The sequence below is a fragment of the Poecile atricapillus genome, chromosome 4 (assembly GCF_030490865.1).
Source record: "Poecile atricapillus isolate bPoeAtr1 chromosome 4, bPoeAtr1.hap1, whole genome shotgun sequence".
Classification (NCBI taxonomy): Eukaryota; Metazoa; Chordata; class Aves; order Passeriformes; family Paridae; genus Poecile; species Poecile atricapillus.
The window spans coordinates 43452761-43466900 of NC_081252.1; the positions used below are offsets into that span (position 1 = coordinate 43452761).

Below are 14140 nucleotides of genomic sequence, written 5' to 3' on the forward strand. Positions count from 1 at the left end.
GGCTATACACTTAAAAAGGCTTGAAACATTTGTGGTTTTCTATTGCACTTGCTGTATAACAGTGCTGTGTGATGCTGGCTCTGTGTGTGTTGTACCTGCTGTAATTCCCACATGCTGACCTCAGCACTGTCGAATCGGTTTATATACCCAGGCACCTTGTCTCTCGGGTCGAGCCCGGCAAAGTACAAGCACAAAGGAAAACACAGGGGTAAAACACGGGCATGTGAGAGAAAACTGCTGGACTGATCTTAGACAGCCCCCTCGCAATGCCCGTTGGTTACATCTGCAGTAACGTTTCTATGATTAGGAGATATTTCCAGTTATTTCAGGACAGAGGAATATAGGGATTTTCCTTGGGAGCGTTTAAGATAACACAGTCGTGCATCTTTCATTACAGAGTCAGAGATGTGGTGGATAAAGTTAGGAAAATCAAAGTACTGCAGCGGCTAGCCAGCTAAACGTTCAAAGCTGCTCATCTGTCTGACTTCTCCGGGTGTTTCGCATCTCGTGTGTGAAACGCCTTTGAGTTTAAAAGGGAAGGATAAAGGCGTAAAAAGAGAGCGGTCCTAGATAGGTAGGTAGGTAACATCTCAGTATGTGAAAAGTTACAGCTACTACTTTGAGCCGAGAGGTTGCTGAGGAGTCAGGGAGAAAAATAAGCAGAAGCGCCTTTGTACACCACGGAGAAATGGCTTTAAAAGCAGATGTTTAAGCTGTAATCAGGTCACTCGGCACCCGGCTCCCGCCCAACTCCGAAAATTGCCGGGGTGCGGCGGAAAGGCCGGGCGGGGGGGCTGCGGGTGCCTGTGCGAGGGGCGGGCTGCCGGGCCGGGGAGCCCCTCCGGCACCCTCCGGCCTTGCCGGGCGGCCGTGCCGCGCCCGGGCTGCCGGCAGCGCCAAAGAGCCTCGGCGGGAGGGCTGCCCGCGGCGCCGGCTCTGCTTGGCCAGGCGCGGTGCGGTGCTGCGGGGAGCTGCGGATTATTTCCCCAAATTCTTGCCCTCCCCTGCTAAAAATAAATAGGTCCCCGCGGAAAACAAAATGCAGCAGAGGGATGCTTCGTGCCCCGCCGGGTGGAGGGAACGCGCAGCGGAGCCGTGTAAGTTCATTAGTGTTTGCAATCAGGAGCACGCAGACACCCTCATCAGGGCAGACAGCGGCCAAGAGCCATTCATCAGCCTGAAGTGCCGCTCGCGGATGACCCCTAAATCACCGCCGGCGTCGTGGATGCGCTGATTAGGCTCAGCGTGGGAGCCGCGCCACGGCACTCCACGCCAGCGGCGGGGCCGGGGGGGGGAATAGCAGGCTGAGTGTCCGCAGCCCGCCGGGTCGTGGCCCGGCCCGGGGCGGCGCGGGGAAGCACCGGGGCCCTCGGCCGGGTCCCCCACGTTAGGGAGAAAGTAGGTGCTGGCGGCGGCGGCTCCTCCCCGCGCTCCTCCCCCGCCCGCCGCGTCGCTGTGCGCGCACCTTCGCCCTCCCCTCCCGCAAGAAGAGGGGCCAAACTCCCTGCCCGCCCGGCGGGGGAGGAGGCGGGGAGAGTGAGCTCCGCGGGGCGCGTAAGCTCCCGCGGCGCGGGGCGCGGGCAGCAACTCGTGGCCCTCCCCCCGCCCGGCCCCTGGCCCTCCCCTCGCTCCCGCCCGCCCTCCGCTCCCGCCCGCCCGGCCTGACAAAGTGCCGGCGTGCGCCGCTCTCCCCCGCGCTGCTGCCGGGGCGCGGAGGCGGCGAGGCTCGCGGCGTGCCCGCGGTAAGTGGTGCGCTGCGCTCCGCGCCCGCGGCTGTCCGGCCGGCAGCGGGGAGCCGGGGCCGCTACCCTGCGCCCGGGCTGGGGCTGGTGCGCGGGGGCCGGCGGAGGTTTCTGCGGCCCTCCGTCCCTCCCTTCCCCAGCGCCCCCGTTGGCGGCGGGACCTTCGCCGGGCTGTGGGCGGGAGTCGCGGGGCGCCCCGGGACGCGCGGCTGCGGCCGGAGCGCGGCCCAAGGTAGGGCTACGCGGGCGCGGGGGAGCTGGAGGAAAGGGTCGGGGACGCAACTTAACGTGGAAACTCCGCGGTTCCGGGCGGAAAACTGAGCGGGGGGTGGGGGTGGGAGGGGGCCGGATCTGGCAGCAGCGCTGCTGGCCTCGGCGGCCTCGGAGCGGGGTCTGGGGCTGCTGGTGCGCGCTCCCGGGGGGGGGGGGGGTGGGGAGCTGAGCACGCTCCCGGCAGCGCGGAGCGGCGGTGGGACCGGGCACCACAACAGTTTCGGTGCTTTCCCAAGTCGGCATCCTCACTTTCGGAAGATAAACGGAAGTGTCCGCACTCCTGTCCGGTGAGCGTAGAGGTGCGGGCGGAGACGCGAAAGCTCGTCCGAGCAAGTTTCTGGTGGGTTTGGAACTTGGTGTTTGTTACCTCGGGTGTGCGGGCGCGAGGCGCTCCCGCCGGCTCCGGCGTCCTCGGGCAGCGCGTTTGTCAAGCGGCGGCGGGCGGTGACAGCTGCCGGGTGCTCCGTGCTCCAGAGCTGCTACCGGGGCTCTACCTGCCCTCCTGCTAAAGGACGGGGTTTTTGAGGCTCGCATCTGTAATGGTCTAGTTAGTAAACTGTACTGAAAACTATTGCTGTGCAGCGAAAACGCATGGCGACCAAAGAGATTGTATGTCACTGTGGTTTGGGGAGAAAAAGGGGTGGTCTCCCCCGCGAAATTCCAAATATATTTGATGTCTGGTGGAGGTTTTCTTCACGTGTATGTAGTAAGCAGATCCACTGTTCTGTGGACTTGAGAGTTTTATGTTATGAAGTTGCTTTTAAGCAAAGAACATAAAAAGATAACATACCTAAACTCCCATCTTGATGGGATCACAGAAGTTTTTTAGCATGAGCAGTTTCCATATCATGTAGGTATCATGTAGATGTAGGCTCCTTTAAATATTTAGATTTAAAATATTTTTATACGAGACCTTTAACAGTTTTATTTTTGTACTTTCTAAATATCATGTGTCTCTTAAGGTAAGCCTTAGTTCAATGTTTGTTTGGTTTTATTTGACTGTTACCCCTGCATTTTATATATACTTCCTTAGGCATACCACTGAAGAGTTATAGAGCTATTATTTGAATGTGTGGATCCTAAAATTCAATCTAGTAAAGATTGAAGTATAAATGTTGTTCATCTATGGTCTTACAGAAAAGTTAATTGTAAAACACTTGAAGACACTCTGAAAATACCACTGCTGTTCCCTTCTAAAATAATCCAAGTGCTATTCAGAATTATTATTGCACTCACATCTAGAAGATTAGTTTTATACTGTATGCAGGGAAAAATTTTCATAAATTGTACTTTTATATAAGAATACTCTGGAAGAAGGGTCCCTATGTAAGTATGAATATACGTGAAAATGGTATCAATTAAATTTTGAAAAATATAACAGGTTTGAAAAAGTATTACCTTAAAATTCTGAAGCTTTGCTATTTTGAACTTGCTGGGTTATTTTCAATGCTCTAGTGTATTAGGGGAGAGAAAAGAAAGCCAACAGTACAGAAATATTAGATGCATACATCTGATTAAAAATGGAAAGGGGTTCAATGGAGCGAACACTGAGATAAAAGATGCTGTTTGGTATAAGAAATACTTGACTCTTCTGAGATTCTTTTGTTTCATATGTTTTGAGGAAAAACCAAAATAACATTCATAATCCAGTTAGCAGTTTAAGACTGGTACTTCAGTCAAATCTCTCAGAGCTGGGAGTAATTACTCTCTGTTCAAAGGAAAAAAGAGATTAAAAGGATATATTAATTGAAACTAGATTTAAAGTTACAAATGAGCACACAATGACCACTTTAATAAACATCTGTTTTATAAAAGTCCCATAAAATATAAGAAAATTAAATAATAACCTGAAAGTATATTTTGTCATCTCCTAGCCCCAACAATTAACAGATTATAGGCTTGGCTCAGTAAGATACTCAGAACCTTTACCTTCAGTTAAAGTCAGTGAACATTGTTCAGACTGATGCCCCTCTAGACTGATGCAAAATCTCCCACTAACTTACATCAGTTTTGGATTGAGCCCAATAAAAGCTGAGAGTGCCCAGCAACTTGGAGATCAGGTGCTGTTTGTGAAGAGGCATTGTGCTGTACAGACTTAAAGGACCAGAGATGCTAAGGCTTTGGGTCAGAACTGCTCTTATCTTTATAGTGATACTGTATTTAATGCTGCATTTCTATTATAGAAAACTCATCTCTCTGTCAGTGTACAAGAGAACATAAAATTCTTATGGAGCAAAATTATTATAGCGAAACCTTAAAATATTTTTTTCAAAATGTTACACAAGTAAGTTGTGCTTGTGTAAGATTTAGAGGCTGATTTGAGCTATACTGGTACTACACGTTAGAGATTGTTAATAAGAATAATACATCTATATAATATTATTTTCTTTTAATAACTTTACTGTAGAATCTGTTCTATTAAATTAATACATGTAAACTTGTTAGGTTTTTCTGTTCTAGTAAATGTAGTGATAATGTGATGCTTATCACCTGCACGTTTGTGCAGTATCAAGTACAAAAAATATTACCAGAAATAATTTTAGTGTGTTTATTAGAAAATTCTTGGTTTGATGAAATAAATTTTTTACCCCAGGCTAACTAGTTAAATTAAGTAAGTCCTTTCAGGATACCTGCATGAAATTCTTCTTAGACTGAAGAGTGTGGTAAAATAAATGCTTTATCTTTCTAACGGAGTAGTATTATTTACAAAGAGTTTTAGCTTGTAGAAAACGTTTCAGGGACCCAGAGTTAGGGTTGGGGTTCACACTGTCAGCCGAGCAATTAAAAGAAAGCCCTAAACTTTCAGTTTTTTGTAGGCAACAGGCTTTAAAGAAGTTACCATTGTAAAAATGTGCTGCTTTAACAGCCTTTCCTTAGTTCTAAAACTGATTAATTGCTGTGTCTTATAAAACCTGATTTATTTCATACTTTTTTCATACCAAGCATTACCATTATGAAGCTCTCCTTATAAGTGAGATTAATGTTTCTGAGCAAAGAAGTGGTTTGGAGGGCTGCATTCATTTTGAGTGCTCTTCTAATCAATTTTAGATACAGCATTTCACAATGTATCAGTCTGCATTCGAACCTGCCTTATTATGTGAAATTAACTTGTTAGTGATTGATAGGAAGCCTGCTCCATCTCCAGAGATGATTTGTTAGAAAGCAAGTGTTACAGGTTCCAGGAGTTTGAGTACAGGGTCAGGAGACTCAGGTGCCCATTCTGCGGCCTGACTCAAGCTTGACAGAGGAGTTAGAAAAAAATTCTGTGCTGTTTTTTTTTTAAAGCTAAAAAACCCAAGAAACTTCAAAAAAATCCTAAAACCAAAATGCTACATTTGTATTAAATGGTGTCCTTTACTGTGGTATTGGGCTTCGCAGAGAGTCTGAAGTGACAACTATGAGGCACAGACAGTGTCTTTGTGCATCACTACGTGCTGTTACAATGCATGTCTCCTGAATTATTTGGAGGACCAGCTTTAGCGTTTGAAATCAAAACTCGGAAGGCTACTTTCAAATGCAAGGTGCACACCCACTGGATATTGCCTGCATAATTATTGAAAGACATGCCAATGCTATTTTTTTTCTCTTTTAAAAGTAACAAAGATTGTACTTGTTTCCATAGGTAGTGAAATATTTGCACATTGTCTGTGCACCTTTTGGTCTCAGCTTCGCCACTGTTTAATACTTAACCAATAGGCTAACACACTACTGCTTAGTGTGATGCATAAACATTTCAAGTCCAGGAAAAAAAAATAATTTCTCTCTCAATAGTGAGAGAAAAATAAGTTTAAAAAGGCCAAATTAAAAAAAAAAAAAAAAAAAAGAGAAACCCCTGAAAATGCTAAACAATTCTAAGAAGATATAGGTGTATGCATCTATTATGAAGATAGTAATTTAAATCTGAATTATAGTTATTTATATGTTTCTTGCAAGATGTGCTAATTGCATTCAGTACATTTTTAAAGTTTTCATATTGGACTAATTACATCAGTCTTTTAGTTCAAATGTGCATGTAAACAGTAACAGAACATTGCAACTGAAGCACTGCATAAAAATATTCCTGATCTTATGCAGATCAGAAGTAATAAAATTACAAAATTATTTATGAATACCAGGCTCTAAGTGCGCCTCACCTTTTAGTTCAGTCTGGCTTTATGGAATAAACATTATTTGTACAGGCTCATTTTAATATTGTAACTGAAATAGCTGCTACTGAACAAATATGAAGGGAATAATATCTTAAACATATAATAAAATGGAGAGTACAACACGAACAGTATCTCTGATTGCCTTCTTAGATGCAAGTCTGTCCATGTGTTCCATACTTTCACCTTATGGGCAATTTACTGTTGTTTTAAAATACATTTTATGCAAAGCTGATGCTTGGATGACACAAGGTTGAAAAGCAGTTTAAGTCTGGAACTGTTTTGTGCTGATATATGCTGTGAGTCTTGCAAAGAAGTAGGCGTGCTTTTATAATTTAGACTGAAATTCAACATATGAGTTCAAGCCTAGGTGACCTAATTATTTAAAATTTTACAACTTGAGTCTGTAACAGATTGAGGTTGTTGATACTTGGTGTGTATGTTTGCGTCTACAAAAAAAGTTAATTGCAAACATTAGTGCCTAGATGTATGGAAAGCAAAACAGTAAACTAGAAACTGCAAAGTGCTGTACTAAATTCAGCACTGATTAACATACTCTGCAAATCCACTAAAATCAGCAAATTACCTGGATTGTCGCATACTAGTGAACTGGGAGGCTGTAGTAGAACCTTGTGTTCAAATCTCTTAATAACTGAAATGCGTGCTATAAGGTGTAGTAACTTTGATTCACTTTTGCAGTAGGAGTTCATGAACGCAAGTTCAATCTTTGTGTATAGAAGAAAATGACTTTTCAGCTTGAGAAAAGATGGGTTTTTTGTTTACTTTCCTGGCTTTTATATTTTTATATTTTTATCACACTGCTAGTAAATCTTTAAAATGAAAATCTTAACATGCACTAGCTATGGATTATAATTATATGATAATAGAGTCTCTATGCCTCTTTTTTTATTCTTACCCCTACATACCTCCATTCCATCCCTTGCAAAATGCTGGAACGATTGCAGAAATTTTTGCTGCAAAACAGATTTGCCAACTTGGTTTACTCTTTCAAGTAATTTATTTTAAAAGAAAAGAGAATATATTTTATAATGATGATCTAAAATCTGTATTCTATAAACCTTTAAATTTCATGAGTGAATACTTACACATCTCTTTTGCATCTGAATTACAGAAGTGTAAAATTGCAGCTTGCAAAAATCTTAAGATATTATTACTTCAGCTTTTCCTGCAGCAGCTTAGAAAAACATTCAGAAAAGCAGCAGTTATTATTGTAAAAACTGTCTTGGTGTGGAACTTAGAATGCATCGTGTTGAAATCAGTTGTGCTGGTGGTGTTATTTTTCAACATTGTATTGAATTTCTAATAGTATTCTTGACAGCGGTTAAGCCAACCTACAAAGGAACTAATGTGTCTTATTTCCTTATTTGAGTCTTGACAATTTTTAGTGTCTTAAGAAAACTGTCAAGGGTAAAATTGGTAAAATACAGATTTAAAACATTTTTCTTGGCAGGAGTTGAATAGAAAGTTGCATGTGAGAATTTTTAGAGGAGGGGGAAAGAAATTAATCACCACATGATTTAATATAATACAGCAATAGATTCCTAAATCATAGAAGTCCTTGATACACTTTGACTGGATCATGGAGAGGGGTGACTATGTAGTGGTTGAAGAAATCATCATTGCTAATAAGTGTTACTTTAGATTAGCAAATGAAAGGCTGCATAGTCCTTCAAAGGCCTCATCCATTCTCATTATAATCCTTTGAACATTTGTCTGACCTTTCTAAAGAAATTCTACAGAAACTTTATGCTTAGGGTTCCGCATAGATAAACTGACCAGCACTTGTCTCAAGAAGTTTGTAATCTAATGACAGGAGCAATAATACATCTTTTTATTTGATATATGATACACACATATATCAAATGTTACTCACCACAGCAAATTGTTAATTTATTTTTAAATATCACAATGTAATACTTGAGACTGATGAGTGTAAAGCAGCTTTTTAAAAGCAAATACCACAGTTCTCTAACAAAACCAAATTGTATTGCTAATATTTTTCCCTCTCAGCTTTATTGTAGTTTATGCCTATAGAAAGCTGGGGTAGGTGGAGTTGTTTTGTTGTGAAGGTTTGTGCAGCTAGGGCATGCCCAGCTGAAGCAAACCAGCGTAGCTCTCCTCACCCCAGTGAAGACATTGCCATTTACCTTCTGGGTCATGACATGTAGGGCTATGCTCGTGAAACACTTTAAATTTAGATTTCACTTTAACTCTTACTTTTTTTTCCCTCTTCTTTTTTATAAGCAGTTTACTTCTTTCTTTTTATAAAATACATGGCTTATTTGAATAGGCTTTGGTGCCTCTCAAAAGGCTCAGAAAAAAGGCTCAAAACCCATCATGGCTCAGATGGGTTTTTTCCATTAAAAGAAAAAACCTCTTATTCTGTTAGTAAACTTGACAAAGCAGAAAATAATTCATTTTATTAAATCAGATTTTTTTAAAGGAAGACATTCTTTGTTCATGCTACTGAATGTATTCAGGTATTTGATGTCTCCCTACTCCTTTTACGAGAGATTCTTGATTTCAATGTCAAAAGGTTGAGTGGCAGCATCCAAACCTATGCAACTGGAACTGCAGAAAGATACTATATTCCAACAAATCAGCTGGTTGAAATCTTGGTTACAAGTTGGGAGTGTTTGTGTATTGCTTTAGCAACAAAGACAGTCACTGGAAGTCTTAACATTGAGGCAGCAGTTACTAAATTACCATTTATTCACCATTGTTCCCATGCTGGAAGGCAGAAATGTTGTATTTTTAAAGTAATGAAGGAACTGGAGAAATTCTCAACGTCTGCAAATTATTGAGCTTAATCTGGACAAATAATCAGGTAATTGAGAGTGCTGAGGAGTTCTAGGTTGCATTTGCTGTGTAAAGCTGATAAATTTGAAATCCTCAAATTTGATATCCCTTCATCCATAACTAATTAGAAAATTAAAAATTTAGGCAAAAAGAGCCCTTTAGTATTGTATAGATGGTGGGAAGTATTTTTCATATCTTGCTTTGCTGGTAATGTGCATACATGCGCACATGCTTTGGATTGTCTGATCTTCAGTATTACTACTTTGGTTTTAGTGTAAATTAATGGCAGATGAATGAAAAGCTTCCTTGGCAGTTTTTTAAAAATATAGATGTGTATCTGTGCGTGCATGTACTTTGGCCATTCAGGACTGACTTGGTAGACATCCAGTGCAAAATTACAGGAGAATTTGTCCTTTTCCCCTCATTTGTCTGACAATTGCAGAAGTTCATGTTTTCAGCACAGGCCAGTGTCAAAAAACTTAGGGTCTGAAGTCCACAGTGACATCTCAGTGAGTGCTGGGAGCAGAAATGCTTATCACCTATCAGGAGGTTTTTCAATAATTTGTGTATTGAAAAGAGTATGAAAAAAGACTCACCTGGTAATCCAGTCTATCTAAAGGTATGGTTACTCAGGAATACAACTGTGAATGACTGTGCTCTACAGGAAACCTAGAAGTAATAAGTGATTAGAAAAGCTGGGGTTTTAGTTTCTTTCTTGAGTGAAGAGTATCTTAGCATGAAAATGAAATATCAACTCTTACTTAGCGTGAAATAATTACAATTACATTTAGAAATGTAATTTTTTAAGTAGCTTAAAAATGTATAGCTGTTTTTATTATTCTTTTGATAATTTCATGTTAATTGTGGAGTGATACAGGGTTAATATAAAATGTTAGCACTTTTAATGATATGTTTAAGAACAGTGCAGACATTAAATTCAGTAAACTGAATATGTGGGCCTCATAAATAAGTGCTGAATTATAATACAAAGCACACCATGACCAAATTAATTAGTATGTTTAATCTAGTGAATTCCAGCTAGGCTGCATACAATATGGACATGTATTTAATTTCTAAATTTAATATTAGCTGCATAAGTCAACTCTTACTTAATCAGTGCAGATCAGTACTAGAAATGTAATATATCGGGGGTTATACATAAGCTTTTCTCTTTAAATAATGTGTTTTAACATTGTTTGAGATTTTAAATATTGTAATTAAAATAAAGTATGTGGGTAGGAATGTTTCCTGTGTTCTCTCCATATTTTCTTTGTCATCAAGAGGTAGAATTCCTGAGGTCCAAAATAAAATATTCATTCAATCAAAATGGCGATGCTCATTAAAATTCATTCAAGGATCTAGGGCAGAATATTTCATATTTGCTTATTTGATACAAAATTTTCTCTTGGTTGCTTTGCTGTAATTATTGTTATATCAGATTTTATTTATTTGGGTAGAATTAAAATGCCAGTAATCTTTATTTTCATTTGAAAACCTTACTTTTCAAAGAAAGTGGAAAATAAAAAACTATTTAATTTTTTTAAAAACCTGTGAGTACTTAAGATTTGTAAATTACAAGGATTAGATTTTTATCACGGGAGCTATAGGACATACAGATTATCTTGAACTCAGATAATCTTCTGAATTCTTAAATGCGAATTTAAGATAGAAATAGGAAATTGGGTGGTATTGAGTCAGGTTCTGAAAACCTCTAAATAATCTGTTCAGTTGGTAGTTTCAGGGACTTCAATGAGACTGTGTAGTGAATAGGCATTGTCCCTGTGATCAGTGGTCTATAGGCTTAGGCTCATTGCTTTCAGAGGAAAGTCTGAGAATAATCAGCATGTGTTTTCTTCTTTTTTTTTCTTGATACGGGATTACACACTCTGCCTGTAACCTTTGATATAAATCTACCTTTGCTTTGTGTTCTTTTTTTAGTAAATACTTGACTAGAAATGAGTTGATGAACTGCTCAGTTTTTATGGAGAGCCCATAAAGCACAGAATGGGTTGACTGCACTCTAGTCCTCAGTCAAACCTTATTGTTAAATGTATTTAGGATGATTTCCACCCCCATTCCCAGCATTTGGAACAAGCAAATCCAATAACTGTTTATTTACTGAGCCACACAAAGGAGTGCACTTGTCCAAAAGGGGGCACAGTGAGGTTACGCCTGTGCTACCATGTTAAACACAGCGCTGTAACTTTCCCACGTGCTGGGACACCGTCATCTGTGTGGCTTAATTCTCAAAGAGCTCCCTTAATGGCATTTCTATCTGTACAGATTCATGGGACTCCCAAACAATTCTTGGGCATGGTTTAGCAGTTAAGACCAGAGATGTATTTGTTCTGGGGACCATTCTCATTAAGCACTTTGCTTTCAGCTTCCTAAGGTTAAGACTTGTTTCTAGCACTAGTTACTAGACCCGATTTAATTAGACTGGCTTTAAGCTCAGTTTTGGACAAGATGACCTCCAGAAGTCCTTTCCAACCTAAACTATTGTGCAATTCCAAGCCTTTTGGTTGCACTCCTTGCAGTCCTTCTGCATTCACTATTTGGGTGTCACACCTAAATTCAGTGTCACCAATGGTGATTCTATTGACTACACTTCCAAAAATAATTGTTTAATAGGCTCAGAAGTAAAATCATCTTATTGATGTTTTAATCAGTTTAAATGAACAAATATTAGTGTTTTATAACCTGTTGTAGGAGTAAGGTTTTTTCCACCCTGCTTGTGTAAGGTTGTTCCTATTAACAAGAGGATTCATGGGAGTGGACAAGCATAAAAAGGACTCTCCATGTTAGAATCATTGTTAGGTGCAGTAAGTTTTCCTGCACTAGAAACTTGATTCAATTATTTAAATATTAAGTAAGAACTAGCTTCATTTTAGTCTATACACCTGCTAATTATTACACACTACTAACCTGACAGAATTTAAGTTTCCTGATTTATAACAAGGGCACAATAGCTAGCTGTTTATGTGCAACGTCATGCAAGAAAACCATATTAACAGCTTTTTTTGTTAAGGTTTTTATTGTGAGACTGGATTAAGGATGATGTTAACTTTTTTATTGATTTATGTATTATGAGAATCAAATCTGTAGGGGTTTTTTAAAGTTTTCTTTTTGTGTGGTTGTTTAAAGAATATACAAGAGTAACAAGTTACAATGCTAATTTTTTTAATATTAATGAAATAAAAAAGCCCATTAGCCCATCACTTTTTGCCTGTGAAGAGGCTTTGCTTACATCTAGCCTAAATGAAAGCTACGTCACCAGGTATCGCATTGAACTGCTGTTAAGCCCACTTACAATCCTGTGTGGGCTGTAGCTCAGTGAGCCCAAGAGGCTGAATGAAGCCTAGAGGAGGTTTCTTTGCAGGACCTTCTTTGCTGTGCTTCAGTGTCATACCCACTCCATGGAGGAAAAGAAATGAAACAGCCTGTAAGGGATCTTGTCTGCCTGAGATTAGGCACCCAAACGGGCTATCTTTGTGAAGGTCTTTAAGGCATGTCATGACCTTCTCCCCAGTGCTTTGAAAGCCGGACACTTTCTGCAGTAGCTCTGAATGTATGCCTGAAGCATAGTCTCAGTTTAATGATTTAAGCTAAACAGACGGCATTTCATACGTGCTGCCTCAGCCAAAACTGTATCAACAGCTATGAAAGCACGTAAAAATAGTGAGGAAGCTAAGGGTTTCTTTGATTGGAACTAAAGCAATTATTTTCAGGTTTACTCTTTTAATAATAATAATTGTAATTAGTATTTCTAATATTATAACAGCAATGACATTATAGATGTTTCAAAACTGTTGTTTCATCAATGATTTGTAGGCTGAATATTGTCCCCAGGTTAAAATAGGACTTTGGCTTCTACATTAACATGCAGGAACCGCATATTAGAAGCAAATGTTGCTTCAAATGTGTAGAAGGTTTCATGTTTTTAATATGGATTATTTCAGGGGGAAAAGCTTTATAAATTATTTGCTTATAAACAGATAAGCACTGTATGTACTGGAACTTCGAATATTTTTGTTAAATGCAATTCAAACGATTTTAAATAAGAAGATGTGCAAAAATTGGGTTAACTGCATATAACCATTAAAACTGTTCTAGTTCGCTGTTATTTTCAAAAATGTAAATAGACAGTAGATGTGGATGTTTCCCCCCCCCCCCCCCCACATAATGCTACCAATATATTTAGTTTAGTTTAATGTCCTACAAATCAAAAGAACCAGGGTTTCTTAAAGCTTGGTCTTAATATTTCTTCTTCCTGCTCTCCTGTGCCATTCACATGACTGCTTCACTCAGCCCTGTTACGTTTCTCCCTGATGGCTGAAAATGACTGCTAGATATCAATTTCAACTTGCAGAAGACGGGTTATACAATTTTTGGGTGACATGTGCAGGAGCTGCTTGTTCTTTTGTCTCCTCTGTGGTGGTTCATAACTGTCTCAAAAAACAGTAAGGTGTTGGTTTGATTAACAGTTTAAGCTTTTATAAGCTGTCAGTGCATCCTTTAAAAATAAAAAATTGCCATCTTGCATCCTGTCCTCTCTGTTGCCCTCTCCCTTGTTGAAAACTCAGCTGTTTGCTTGACTGTATACTGAATTCAGAGCAGCAGTGTAGTTAAAAGGGATTTTGAATGTTTAATTTTCAATTTTTATAATTTTCTTTTCTTTTTTTCCTTTTTTTTTTTTTCCTCGGTTGATAGTAGCACTGACCCAGTTCAACAGACAGACACAGCATAGTGGTAGGTGTAGGGCTGGAATACAAGGAGGATAGGACTGCATTTTTAGTTAGTTTTAAAAAAGGGAGTAGCACACCACCTACATTTTCCTTTCTTATTAAACTGGAAACGCCTACAGGAGAAAAGTAGGTTCTAGAAATGAGTTTGCAATGCATGTGTTTTACTCTCTGTGAATTGCTCTGTTTTGTGCTCAACATCACAGCAGAAAACCTTTGGGGCTAACCTAACCAAGACAAACCATAAATAAAAGAGAGGAAGGTGAAATACATGACTACCTTTTTTCTTCCCCTTCCAATAACTTTATGTGTTCATATAGTAGGACCACATGGTTGCTTGGTGGGGTTGTTTTTATACCATATGTATGTACCATATATATCATTTTATGGAAGGAAAAGCAATGATACTGAGTTCAGA

The 14140-nt window shown here is 40.1% G+C and overlaps 1 protein-coding gene across 2 annotated transcripts in view; it reads left to right on the plus strand.

Moving 5' to 3' along the window:
• The first annotated feature begins 1663 nt into the window (after positions 1-1663).
• TENM3 (teneurin transmembrane protein 3) overlaps positions 1664-14140 on the plus strand; it is a 419680-nt gene continuing 407203 nt past the window's right edge. Inside the window, exon 1 of one of the 2 annotated variants that reach the window (XM_058837712.1) lies at positions 1664-1742. The gene's annotated coding sequence lies outside the window, so the exon portion shown is untranslated. Of the gene's footprint in view, positions 1743-1787; positions 1975-14140 lie in introns of those variants that run through there. The other variant, XM_058837711.1, reaches the window with a different exon arrangement.